This window comes from Etheostoma spectabile, chromosome 8 (genome assembly GCF_008692095.1).
Source record: "Etheostoma spectabile isolate EspeVRDwgs_2016 chromosome 8, UIUC_Espe_1.0, whole genome shotgun sequence".
NCBI lineage: Eukaryota > Metazoa > Chordata > Actinopteri > Perciformes > Percidae > Etheostoma > Etheostoma spectabile.
The window spans coordinates 28,706,020-28,718,059 of NC_045740.1; positions in this window are offsets into that span (position 1 = coordinate 28,706,020).

Consider the following 12,040-nt stretch of genomic DNA (forward strand, 5'->3'; position numbering starts at 1 on the left):
TCCCTCATTACGTTTTTTAGGGTGGACAAAACACATTGTGCTGGCCTGCCCTGAGGCTTCTTCCTTTCCCTCTACTGCTACTGTACATTTACCGGAACAAGGGTCAAAGTCTAACATCCTGTACATTAGCAAAACACTGTAGAGTTGGACATCCAGACACTTCTGCTACAGACCTTTTGACTGCAATGTGTCTTTATCAATGTGTTGTGATTTCCCGGGATGTACATTTAAAAGGGATTAACAAATCTGTATTTGTTTCAGCGCACAGCTGCTTTTTTGTATAGTTTATTTGGACACACATTTGCTCCTGTAAAACACGTCTTAAGTGATGGTTTTGTTCCCGCGTTTAAACCCGTGTGAAAGACCGGTTTGAAGCCTCGAACATTTGGTGTTAATAGGGCAGAACGGCGGGGTGTATTTGATAACCACAGCCGCTACAGTATGACATCCACAGCCAAACGATGGCTACCAGCTCTGCAAACAACCACCACACCCTCGATCCATTTTTATTGTATTTGAGCAGCAGTGTTATATTTCCTGGCCTCCCCTTAGCACCACACACACAGGGCACTCCAAACAAAAAATCCATACTATCGACCCGCCAATGTCACCACAATTACTCTTCCCAAACAGCCATTGAGGACAAATTACATCTGCACTGCCTTTTCACCCGGTCACTATGGCTGAGCAGTAGCCCCCTCACACCACCGCCTACTCCTCCTCCTCCTCCTCCTCCTCCTCTTTCTACTCCTCCTCTCAGCCTCCTGGCTCCATTCCTCCATTTGCCCCCTAACTGATGTCTGGATGGCGATAAGGAGAAAGGGGTCACAGCAGAGGAAGGGACAGCACAGGAGCAAAGTAGCCAACAGCTTAGACTAAACATTGATATAACAGAGACACTTCATGAAATATTGCTTTAGCTCATTACTGATGATCACACATTTTCAAGCCTTCTAGGCAGCTGTTCAACAGTTATTCTGCTTGAACACGTACTTATCAAAGCAGAACATTGACATGTAGCACGGGCAACCAGACAAAAAAAAAAAAGCATTGCCTGATATTTGCATACATCATATTGGAATAGGTGATGTTCAAATATCCTATTCCTGCCGGTAGCAGACTCAAGCTGAGAGCTGCATCTTCCTCTGCACCCGGGCAAGCCTCCAGTGGTGAGAGGTAATCTCGCTCTGAGGTGTGAAGAAAACCACTTCCCATGTTTACATGAATACAGAAGCACAACGCCACAGAAAACCCTCTGGTATTGATTTCCCTGTCTGTACACACTGCCAAAATCATTTATTCACTATTGGCAGCAGTGCTAGCAACAACCAGCATTTAATGCTCTTAGCTATTAAGTTTCTTTGCAAGTAATCTCAGAGAACGTTGTCCCCCCTCTAACAGCAGACAGGGTGATTGAATTTTCCTGATGCTACGATGGCCCGGGAGGAAATTTAAATGACTTCTGTTGCAGGTGGTGTATACCTGGGTGCCGGAGTTTGATTCTGTTTCAGATGGTGTGTAGGTCGCCTTTCTAAATCATGATCATCAGTCACCGCCCACACACACACTTACTGCCTTTCACCTTCATCTTAAACAATGAAAGGGTCTACACTCTTTTAACTGTAATAGCTCCAGTGGCGTCTACTCAGTATTTCTTCTCGTAGGAGCGCTCGCGTAGAACTATTTCTCTCTGAGGCACAACAGCGGCTTCCGTGATATTTTCTGCAATTGTAAAGCTGGAAACAGGAGCAGGTTTTTCTTATTGTTCCCATACGTAGAACCTCATGCAGATACATGCAGAAGTATTTCTGAAGCAGTCCAACCAGATAGAGCATATGGCTTGTTCACATGTAGGAGGGTACATTTGAAAAGAAAGAAAAGAAAAGAAATAATTGACCTTAATTTATTGGCAGGAATTTCTCCACACTCATTCAGGAATCCTTACAGATATAAATGACATTCACTTTTTCCTACTCAGAATAGGAATATGAAAGAAGTAAATAAAGAAAGAAAATGGAGAGAAATACATCTTTGTTTGGTGGAAAATGTGGCAGTGTTAAGTCATACATCAACAAAATCTCATATTCTTGAACTTGAAGGACAGAAGATATTTGACTGTTTTGGAGAATCAAATACACTCTATGTCACAAGAAGATTTTTTATTGGGGAAAAAGATGAAACTTAAAATTGCATTTGCACAGGCACTTCTGGCTTGAGATTCCAAAGGAAATAAGCATTTTAAACAATTTTGCAACACAAAAAAGCAAACAAAGATGGATCCAAATAAATGAAATCGCCTCCAACTCACATGGCAACCTATTACGCTCGCTCTCTAGATCCTGCAATAATGCACCAATCTGCATTGTAACACTAAAGCTCCACCTAAGAGCCTGTGTGAGTGTGTGTGTGTGTGTGTGTGTGTGTGTGTGAGGGAGAGAGAATCATTCATGCATCTGTAAGTGTGTATGTGTATGATATATGGTGATCAGTCACAGGAGGGGTTTTTACTGCGTGATTATTTCTGCTGTGACACTAACGAGCTTCGGCTGCAGATCCACTGCAGACCAATTACACAGGAGAAGAGGCTGCTTGCTTATTACACTCAGATAATCAGCGGGTTTTAGCCTCCATGTTACAGCTCCTGCTACACATGTGAACATTTGATTTTTGCAGGACGTGCATAACTGAGTGCTGCATTTATATATATATATATATATATATATATATATATATATATATATATATATATATATATAGGAGAGAGTTATTATTTCTCTGCCACAATGCATTGTTTTGTCATTGGTTACATGCCACTTTGCAAAACACAATTGTTGACATAGATTGATTTTGATATCAATCGATCCAACACAAAAGATTCTTTTGTACCTTAAAATAAGGTTTCCAAAAGAGTTTCAGTGGTTATTAACACATTACAATGAGACATAAGGATAATGGTAATGGTAACAGTGATGGACAATTCTGCTTCCAACCTGTAGGGGGACTGAAAAGGAAAAGTGCTGTAAAGGTGCTGGTTGACAAGTAGCTAATGCTAATGTGCTTGGTCCATAAATGAAATCATCAGTAACATTAACTATATAGATAGATCTAATGGTAATTTAGCAAGCTAGCACACCCCTGTCTGTCTGCCTCAGTCATTGCAAGGCCTTCAGTCGGGATTAGAGAAACAACACCCCCGGCCAGGGGACACATCAAAATTCAGCCCCCAGCCAGCAAGCATCCTCCGTTTTTAGCCGTCTTTACAGTTAGTTAAATTTACCCAACAAATGGGGGATAAGACACAAAAAGGACCACTACTAATAGGAATTTAAAGATGTGGTATTACTGGTTCTGGATGGGAAGGATAAGAGTTGGAACACAGGTTTGTGGATCTGAGTGTTGTGATTTCAGTTTCATATTACAGCCCTAACATATAGTCTAGATATGCAATGTGAAACCAAAATCACGATACACAGATCCACGAACCTGTCTCGCGGAGTAAGAAGGCAGAATCGCAACACACCCCTTCCAACTGTTCTTCCGCTGTATGACTATGACCTGGGTCTGTTTCCCGACGGATCAGTAAACCACCATTAGCGTCTTTAGCACCGGAGTTAAGTGCTGACGGGGTTAGCTGCTAGCTGGCTGGGGGCCGACTGTGGATGTGTCCCTGGGGCGGATCTGTAATGATAGTGGATGGCTGCTAGCTGGCTGGGGCCTGACTGTGGATGTGTCCCCGGGGGCGGGTCTGTAATGATAGTGGATGGTTGCTAGCTGGCTGGGGGCTGACTGTGGATGTGTCCCTGGGGCGGATCTGTAATGATAGTGGATGGCTGCTAGCTGGCTGGGACCTGACTGTGGATGTGTCCCCGTGGCGGGTCTGTAATGATAGTGGATGGTTGCTAGCTGGCTGGGGGCTGACTGTGGATGTGTCCCCGGGCCGGGGCTGTTGTCAGCTCTCATCTCGACTGAAGCCTTGCAGCTCCCAGAGACTGAGGGGTGTGCTAGCTGGCTAAATTACCATTAGAGTCATCTCTCTATACAGTTAACGTTACTGATGAATTTGTGGGTTAGCCCAGAGTTGTTGGCCAAAACAATCATACTAAAAACAACTGAGAGTGTTGAACAATGTTGTAATCTTATGTTATAGGCCAAGCACATTAGCATTAGCTACTTGTCAACTAGCACCTCTACTGTGGGCACCACAAGCACTTTTCCTCTTTGGTCCCCCTACAGGTTGGAAGCAGAATTATGTATTACTGTTACCATTACCATTATTCTCATGTCTCATTTGAACAAGTAAATGAACCACTGAAATGATTTTGTAAACATTATTTTTATGGTTTTAAAGAATCTTTGGTGATCAATATTTAAATCAATCAATATCAATAAATAAGGTCTCTGTTGTCTTGGTGTGTGTGTGTTATGTATATATATATATATACACACACACACACACACACATGCAAACACACACACACCTACATATATTTTGTGTGTGTGTATTACCGCCCTGCTATTCAGATGGACTGTGGACCATTGTCTGTGATGCTGTGCTGTCTATATTGGGGAGCTCCAGCTTGTTGATTTATCACTCCTGCATTGTGTTGCCAGAGCTCGCCACTCGATTGTATCTTTGGTGCACCAATATGCCACCTCTGCATGTGTCAGATTGTGGTCCGGCCCGGTATGAGGGATTCGTGACTGGAGGGGAACCTTGCAAACAAGAGACCAATGAGGAAGGAGAAGATGAAGGGAGAAAGAGGGATCAAAATCTCTCTGTATTCAGTGATTGGGTTATTCTAGACAGCACTGTCAGCACTTTCCACAAAGAGTTGCAGAAAACCATGGATGGGTGGTAGGGGAGATCTTTTGATGTATACTGTATAAGTGTGTGTGAATGTATGTGTGTGTGTGTGTGTATATCTGCACGTGACGCACTGTAATCATCTTAATTATTTCCTCTGATTACCTGCAAACAGCTAATGAATTCCTCAGGAATCCTATCATGTTGTGTATGTGCTCACATCATCATCCGTTTTGCACGGCTGCCATTAATTTGCTCATAAACAAATACAATTAGCATAAAATGTTTCATTACAGGCTCAAAGATCTGGTTTAGTCTCTGGTACGGATGGGAAACAGCTGAACAACACACACAAAAAAACACCCCCTTTTGTTGCATTTCCTCTCTCGCTGCATAAACGGTCTGATGAAATGAACGTGGTTTAGTGAAATATTTCACGGTGTGTATGTTTGTTGTCCTTGGGGATGTTGATGCGTGCGATATAGTATTCCTGTTTGTGCTGCGTCTGTGTTTGCATTTGTGTGTGTTTGTTATTTTTTCGCTTTATACATTTTTCCATTCAAGGTCGACCGTTAGAAGAGGGACAATGGACTCGGTCCTGGGTAGACTGATGATGAATGTGTACATTTGATGACAACAAAAGCATAATGACCTTATTCTATAATGAATGGATTCGTCATTAAAAATCTCCGGCCTGCGGCAAAGTCTTTTTTGCATATTCTGATGTCACCTCTTCTCTGAACATCACATGCATTAACTACGCCTCTGGTGCACTCTGTGTGTGTCCGTGCCTGCATGCCTGCCTGCATCTGTGTGTGTGTGTGTGTGTGTGTGTGCATGTCCAAGTGTGTTGGCATTTTTGTTTGTGCGGGTCTACATGTGTGTGTCCCTCCAACACTGCAGCCATAGCTGGCTAAACCACACATTAACACAGTCAGACATCCGAGCTGGAACAGACTGGTGTTCAATCCCTCTTGTCACAGACATGTTTATGGAAATGCTCTTGTTTATGTAAGTAATGCCTTCATGATTGCAGAGTGTATACGCAGCATCTTTCCTCAGATAATTAGTGACGAAACCCCCCCCCCCGACTGAGGTTCTGTCCTACACAAACCCGACAGCGAGAAACCATGTTTATCACATCATGAAACAATGTTGGAATTGTATTCTGAAATTCCCATTGTAAGTTTCACAACATGTGTCTCTGAGGTGACATTTCTTTGATAGAAACAAAACTAAAAAAGATGGTTCGGGCAATTTTAAGCCACAAATCTGTTTGATTTTCATTGCTGCAAAGTCATTAAGTACATTTAGTCATAGTACTGTACTTAACTAGACTTTTGGGCTACTTGTTATTTCCATTTTAAACTACTTTACATTTCTTTTCCATTTCATTTCAGTGTCAAATATCGCTATTTTTACTCCACTAGATTTATTTCTTATTCATAGTTAGTAGTAACAGATTACAACTAGTAAGATATAGATAAACAAAACATGTAGTTAGCTGTTAAGATGTGATGCATTGTTATAAATGAAACTACCCAACAGTAAAGGACATTGTTAAAATTAACTTAAATGCAACAGTAAAATGCTGCTTACACATTAATGCATCAGTAATAATAATCCAATAATATAATAATAAATGATAGACAATATTTACAAACACATTATGAATACTTTTGATACTTTGAGTACATTTAGCTAATATATGTATACTTTTAGTGTGCAATGGTGGAAGAGGAACTTTTATTTAAGTCAAAACCACAGTGAAGACATACTCTGGAATTGAAAATGTTACATGAGTTAAAGTATAGGTATCAGCATGAAAATATACTTAAAGATATAAAAATTAAATATGATTCTATAATTAGTTGCTAAACAACAACTATAGGAAATCAAAGTATAAAATACCGTAGCACACAATTTAATTACTCAAATAAAAATAAACAAATATAGTGCCTTAAAAATGTACTTTCTCCCACTGCTCCACATTTTCTCATGATGGAGTATTCCTATATTGCAGTATTGCTACTTTTACCTACATAAAGGATCTAAATACTCATTCTGCCACTGCATATTTGAACACATAACTGGTGAGAGAGGAATTCCAAGGTTTTATTTTTTTCTCTGTCTTGGTCTGCCTACAGTACTTTCTCCTCTCACAAAGAGAAGTTTTAATGGCTGTGCAAACACAGCGCCGATTGATTGACAGTGGTCAATTATCAGTGCCTCTCTGTGCACCTATTGATTCCCTGGGCGAGATTAGTATCTTTTCTCCAGCTCTCTGTCCTGCAGGTCATGTAACGTGCTCTGACCCTGCCACGGATACAAATGGCACATACATCTCCTTAACTGCTCCAAATGTCACCTGTCAGAAAGGGACATGGAGGATGGGGGACAGAGAGTGGTTTAGACTAAACACCCAAACCCACACGCACACACAAACACACACACACACACACTAAAGCAACTACTATCACGGGTAAAGGATCACCACCTGAAGAGACGTGTCTTGTTATGAAATGGCAATTATGTCATTTGACAGGTTTGCATCTCCTCCGCTTGTAGGACATGTCTTCTTCACTATGTCTGCCCTGCAGCTATACATTTTCAAGAGGTGAAGCAGGTAAAAGCCCTTGAACTGAATCCCCCTCTCACAACATTCAATTGGAATTTCTAAATATTACTGAGCCAGCCAACACACCAATGCATTTCACAGAAAAAGAAGTCTGAATATCAGAAGCCACAATGGATGCACTGTACAGCAGCGGGGGAGGAAGCAGTGGAGTCTGGGTGCCAAGTTGAGAATTCAGAGCTTCCCCTCTGTCTGTAGTCAGGTGGGATGACAGGGGGCGAGTGCTAGTTGGTGGCTCTCCGGTGGCTGTGACAGCCTGTCACAGGGCGATCACTGCCACATGCCTGTCTGTCCACAACGCTGACGGCTGACCCGTCCAACACGGCCCGGCCCGCTGGTCATGCCATCCCTGTCTGCTGTCGGACGTCTTTGACAGCTGACAAGACACCTGGGACACGGCAGGCAGGGGCCAGAGCACTGCTACCTGTATAGACATCAGGATTTACTGCTGCCAGGGAGAAGAAAGAAGTGTGGAGAAAAAGGAGGAGGAGGAGGAGGAGAGCATATGCAATTCTTTCAAAATGATCACACACCGAAGTTGGTAAAAAAATCTATTATTATAAACAATGGGGATTTGCCCCCAATTAGTGAGTCTTTGTCATCAGTTCTTGTCTAAACAGAGATACACAATACAGTTAATGCAGCAAAAAACGTGCGTTTCAAAGTGTGCATTGTTTTAGCGTGTGTGAGCGTTGCATTTTTCACAGCACAACTCCCTTTAGATGTGGAGACAAAGGAGGCTGGCGGCAAGAGTCTAGGCTGCTGAAACATATGTGCCCTGTCATTTATCACATCTGCTGGTGAAGGAATGAGAGCCCATCAGTGGCCTGGCATTGATCCCTGTATGGGCCAGCCATTGTTTCCAGGAGCACCTGGTGGAGTTCAGGCTGCAGTAATGGGGAGGAGGAGACGCGCAGAGAGAGGAGAGGAGAGGAATAGTTTGGAAAGGGAGGCGTCAACATTTTCTAGGCTACTAGAACTTTTTGAGCCGCATTGAATTTGGAACAAAACTTCAGTTTGAATTTTGATATTGTTGTATTTCCAATCCATTTGTTTCTGTTTAATCAAGAATCTTTTCAACACGTGGGGTCACTGGTGGTGCAAGTTTGCTTTAATACTACATGTCCCACAATCCTGAGAGCAACAAACACTACTTGAGCAGCGGCTTTATCAGGAATACAATAGATTAAGTAGCTTAAGTGTAACCAAACACAGTAGGTTTGCATAAGTAGGCATTTTGAATCCACAATAGAAAAATAGTGCTTTTGTTGTTGTTGTTGTTGTATTTTAGTATTAGTATTTTCATTCAATTGTAGGTATTATTACCATATTTAGTTACATAATGTTAAAGTCAACAGAAAAGTAGGTACATTACAACCTTAAACCTCTAAGATCATTTTTAAATAAAGCTCAAGATTCTAATGTTTTATTTTTCACATGCAATAGGTGCAGTTCAAATTACAAGGTGACATACCTATAAAGCAAGGCTGAAAAGTGTAGAGCGCAATAAAGGAATGTTATTACAAAAAGAGTCAAATTAGAAAAATATATATGTATATTTGAAGGATTAAAAAAATACAGAAATATATGTGGTTTGTGAAAATGGTGCCTTATGCTTTGCCGTTGCTTAGCAGTGTGCTCTCATTCTGTAGTCCCCCCAAAAAGAAACACACATGAATACAGCTTATATTTTGACGTCTGAAGCTCTGAAAAGAAGCGGTAATATTTTCACCTGGCTTTGTTTAAAACACATTTGCCTAGTCAGCATTTGTCTGCAGTAATTCATCACGCGGGCTTTGAGCTATTGATGGTGCCAGCATCGGCTAGCAGGCCCCTGTCAATGATTCACTCACTAAGCCCATCTGTCAGGCGCCCTCTGCTTCTCCCCTCTTCCTCTCCACCACTGTCGTTCTCCTCAACCCTCCTCTTCCTCAGTGATGAATGCATCAAGGCCTTGACAGCCTCAAATGGACACATTCAACTCCAGAAGGCCTCACGGTTTCAGTTGTTGTTGTGTAATCCCCCACGAACCGTCAACCAATTATTGTCTCAAAGTCACCTGTGGCGCAGAACAAAAAGCATTTACAACTTTAGAAAAGAAAGGCTGTGTGTGTGTGTGTGTGTGTTGGGGGGGGCGGGGGTTTCTAGAGGTGATTGGTAACTATTTGAGTATTCACAGCTTAGCTGAGGACAGGGATCAATAAATCAGCTGTTCTCAGGATCCATCAGGATTGTGCCATTAAATGCTCCCCAATACAGTCAATGATAAACTGCGGCCAGAGCATTTCTGGGAGGCGGTGTGGTGCATCCGTGCAGAGCCGAGTGCCGAGCACTCAACCACACAGGGAGGGAACCAAGCATCTATCCGTCAGAGTTTGAAAAGAAACCTGAGGATCTTGATGTGAGCACAGATCAGTGGTGTGAGGCCAAGCTCAGGTGTAGCAAAGAGTGCCATCTGCGGGCAGAGGACGAGAACTGCATGATGGGATGGCATGAAACAAGTCAGACTGCAATTATGTCTGAGGTTGCAAACTTCACTGTTGATCTTGGAAACAGTAGTTGACAAGTACATAAAGTAAAGTTGATCTTCTATAATTCCTCATAGTTCAGTATATCACAAAATCATTGTTAGCCCTGTTGTCATTGAATTGTAGACGTTAAATTTCCATTTTTTTCTGAGAACTTTTCCATGTTGGCTTAAAAGCTGAGATCAAAATCCATTCTTGAGAAACTTAGTAAAAAAAACACAATGGCAACACACATGGCAACACAATTCCTGTAATATCTCAAAATATGATGCTGGGTTGCTATTCCACCCATAATAAAGTTATTTAAAATAAAAAATATAAATATATTATGGAATAATAATGTTTACAATAGGCACCGACTTAACCTGAGTTCCGTTTTTATAAAAAAAATATTACAATCTATGGATAGAGCAACTGCTACTGTGCAAAAGTCTTAGGCAGTTGTGAAAAAATGCTGTAAACTAAGAATGCTTTCAAAAATATAATCTATGATTGTTTATTTTTGGTCTAGTCATAGACTCAGACTTGAATTTCAATTACCTGTGTTAGAATTACAATTACCAAGTCAGCCTATTGTCACCTTAAGAATATATCAAGGGTTAGAGGACTTATGGATCCTGGAACAGGATTTGGAAAAACCTGTCCACGGTTTTATCTTCAGTAGACTTGACTACTGTAACAGGGTCTTTGCAAGTCTCCCTAAAAAAAATCTATCAGACAGCTGCAGCTGATCCAGGACGCTGGATCCTCACGAAGACCAAGAGACTGGATCACATCGCTCCAGTTCTGAAGTCCTTACACTGGCTTCCTGTGCCTCAAAGAATAGACATCAAAATACTTATAAATCCCTAAATGGTCTTGGTCCAAAATACAGTTCTGGTCTACTGGTAAACCCACCCAGACCTCTCAGGTGGTCTGGGACAGGTCGGCTTTCTGTCCCCAGAGTCAGAACCAAACAGGGGGAAGCAGCGTTCAGTTTCCATGCTCCACATATCTGGACCAAACTCCCAGAAACCTGCAGGTCCGCCGCTACTCTCAGTTCTTTTAAATCGACGCTGAAGACCTTTCTTTTTTATGTTGCCTTCGTTTAACCCTCGTGTTGTCTTCCCGTCAACCATGAAACATCATTATCGCTTTTTCCCACATTTTTGTCACTTTTTCAATGTTGTGGGTTCTTTTTTTGATGTTTTTTTCCAAAGTTATGTGATATTTCGAATTCTCAGCGCTTATTTTAAAGGCCCATTTTTTGTGATTAAAAAAACTGAAAATGGGTCAAATTTGACCCGAGGATAACATGAGGGTTAAATATTGTTCATTTCTCATACTGAAGTTGCATTGTTACCTGCTTTTGCACTTTTAGCTGTTTTTTACTGGTCTTTTATGTTTAATTTCTTATACTGTATTGTAACTTTTTTAATCACATTTTACCTGTTTTTTAATTTTTCTTTAATTCTTTCTTTAATTTTGCACTTTGAATTGCCCGGTTGCTGAATTGTGCCATACTATTAAAGCTGCCTTGCCTTGTCTTTTTGTTAATTTACAAAATTCAAAGTGAGCAAACAAAAGAAAAATCTAAATCCCATCAATATTTGGTGTTACTACCCTTTACCTTTGAACCAACATCGATTCTTATAGGTACACGTGCAAAAAGTCGGGCAACGTTGAGGATTGTAGACACAGGGGTCGGCCAAGGAAACCTATTTCCCTTAAGGAATCGGAAGATGTCCAGCAGGGACAGCTCAGAACTGGCAAAAACCAGTGGGACCCAGGTAGACCCATCTACTGTCTGGAGAAGTCTGGTGAGAAGTGGTCTTCATGGAAGAGCTGCAGCCAAAGAGCCAGACCTCCGACATGGAAACAGGGCTAAGCGACTCAACTATGAAAAATGGACTGATGAGTCAAAAATGAAATATTTGCCTGTAGAAGAAGGCAGTTTGTTGGCCGAAGGGCTGGAGAGCCCATCAACAATGAGTGTCTGCAGGCAACAGTGAAGCATGGTGGAGGTTTCTTCCAAGTTTGGGGCTGCATTTCTGCAAATGAAAGTACAGGCAGATACTTATCCATCGTGCAATA